Source organism: Protopterus annectens, chromosome 5.part0, assembly GCF_019279795.1.
Source record: "Protopterus annectens isolate FY-2018-M chromosome 5.part0, PAN1.0, whole genome shotgun sequence".
In the NCBI taxonomy this organism is placed as follows: Eukaryota; Metazoa; Chordata; order Ceratodontiformes; family Protopteridae; genus Protopterus; species Protopterus annectens.
Window position 1 is genome coordinate 1,004,307,327 of NC_056735.1, and position 2,839 is coordinate 1,004,310,165.

The following is a 2,839-nucleotide window of genomic DNA, read 5'->3' on the forward strand; positions in this document are numbered from 1 at the left end:
ATCCTCTTTGTGAGGTACTTTTGCAGCCTCTCCAGTTTTTGCAGGCGTCTAGTGAGGTACATGCCAAATGGGATGTTGTACTTGATGATTGGCCTAATGAGGGAAGAGTAGAGGGAGACAATGACCTCTTTCTTTCTGGATGCAAAACCCTTAGTAATGAAATGTGCCACATAGAAGGACTTTCTGACCACAGTGGCAATGTGGTGGTCAAAAGAGAGGTTGCTGTCAACCTGTGTTCCCAGAGCTCTTAAAACGTCTTCTGTGTTCAGTGGAATACCATCGATGTGGTAATTCAAGGGAACTGGGTTTTTCCCAAAGGGGATGAAAACACATTTTACGGCAATGAGCTTAAGGCCATGGTTCTGACACCAGTCATTGGTCTCATTGAGGCCTTTCTGTAGGAAGTCAGCATCACTTGGGGAGTTAATAATAGCTCCCAACTTGCAGTCATCTGTGAACTTTGTCAGCCAGAGTCCTTTCGTGTTGTCCTGGAGTTCAGAGAAGTAGATACCAAACAGGAGAGGACCCAGGACCGAACCCTGTGAGACTCCACTCGTGACTGGTCGGCAGTCTGACTTGGAATCAGCTACTTTCACAGTGTGGGTTCTATCTGTGAGCCACTTCACATCCCACCTAGTGATATAGGGTTTGATGCCTAGTTTAGTAAGTTTTTCTATTATTCCTGAGTGGGGAATGGTATCATAGGCCTAGGCCCGATCAAGGAAGGCTGTATGAACCACCGTACCTTCAGCCACAGCTCTGGTAACTGTCTCATAGAAGTCAATCAAGTTGAGCAGGCATGATCTACCCTTCACAAAACCAAACTGTCTAGGATCCAAAGTTTGGAGATTCCCTATATCCTTGTTTGTTAGGTCCATGATGATGTGTTCCATAGCTTTACATATCAGACTCGTCAAGCTAATGGAGCGATAGTTCCTGGGGTCTGTAGTCACTCCTCCTTTGCGGAGAGGGATGACTGTAGCAGTGCACCATTCATTGGGGACAAAGCCTAAGGTGAGGCTGTGATTGAACAGGGCACACAGGTGAGGTGCCAGTTCACTCTGTAGTTCATATAGAACACAGCCAGGGATACTGTCAGGTCCCTTAGAAACTGTATTATTGGCCTTGGACAGTGCTGTTTTAACCTGTGCAGCAGTAATACTGGGTGCCTGGCAATCTACTGGTATTGTGATTGGTCCTTTGAAGGGGGAGGGGTAAAGTTAGCACTGAATCTGTTCGCCAGTATATTTGCAATATCTGTTGGCTCAGTTTAGGAGATACCATTTTGCAGTAGCTTGGAGCAAATCTGGGTATTGCCATGGAGATTCTTTACATAACTATAGAAGGCCTTGTGGCTGTCTTTACTATCTGCTGCAATTCTGTTTTCATAGCTAACATTAGAGGATTTGATGAGGGATCTTAACCTTTTGCTGAGGCTGATAAGGGAGTCTTTCCAGTCGTAGGACTTCACCTTATTCCACATCAGTTTTCTCCTTCTGTTGTAGAGCTTGTTTATGGCAGGGGACCACCAGATTGGCTTCCTTTTTTTTTGAGGAGAGCATGTTAGTTCTATTGGGTATGGCGAGATCCATGCATTTGTGTACGTGTTTGTACAGTGCATTGGTGTATGATATGATGGTCATGCAACTATTCTCCATTTGCATGGGTGCCATGAAGTTAGCCACCTCTGTTTTTAGTTGCCCAAAGTTAGCTTTGGAGAAGGTTTTCATGGTGATTACCTTTGTTGGGGGAGGGGGGGTGGATTTCCAAGATGATTAGCTTGTGATCGGATCTAACCAGGGAGGAGTTGACTATTGGTGTGGAGCAACTGTCACCCATGTTAGTAATGACCAGGTCAAGAATGTTGCTACCTCTAGTGGGAGTAAGAACGAGTTGGTGCAGGGCATTGGAATTAATTAATTCCAGAAAGCATTGGGCAAGTGTATTGGTACATGAGTAGTTTTCCCAGTTAATGGAGGGGTAGTTGAAGTCACCCAGTATGTGAGTGTTAGGTTGGCCCCTAATATTATCCAGGGTGCTTAGGAATGTACAGTGTGAATCTTGGGACATGGCTGGGGACCTATAGCAGGCTATGACCTGAATCGCTGTCTTACCCAATGTTAGCTGCACCTGAAGTATCTCAGATGTGTTATGTTAGACTACCAGTCTGGAGGTGTGTGCATCCTTTATGAATATGGAGACAGCACCGCCTTTGGAGCTTTGGTCCAAGTTCTGGGGGCGAAAGTTGTGGAATGAGTTGTAGCCTGGTAGTGCAGGGAATCACAATAACAGTTGAAACGCAGAATGCCAAAAATCAACAAGCCCACAGGATACCTCAAATCTTGAAACACCGTATTGATCTGAACTCAAAAACAAGCACTACCATGGATCTGGAAGTAGGGGCTAAATTGGAAGTCGGTGTTGTCAGTCTTCAGCATTCTGAATGTCGGTATCCCCGGTTTGGCCTGACTCTAGTCAGCTATCCGATACTTGACATTCTAATAGTAAACCAATATTTATCAACCAGTTTACTTGCAATGGCAGTGATATTTTTGGTCATTATATTTAACTTCCTATTAGTATTCTGATACCTGGACATTTTGTCTCATTCTTACTAACTAGCCATCAGCAATTTCCACCTTCCTGTTTGTCATCCAACTCTGCTTTACATATTTCTATATCAGCATCAGTTCCCATTCTTCCTTTTAGTACATGGGGTCAGAATGTCATATCAACGGTGACCATCACCTAGAACCAATGTTCGGCCCTTCTAATCCTTATTATACAGTCAAATAATGCTCGATAAGACCATAAATGTGCATGTTCAGTATTATTTTTC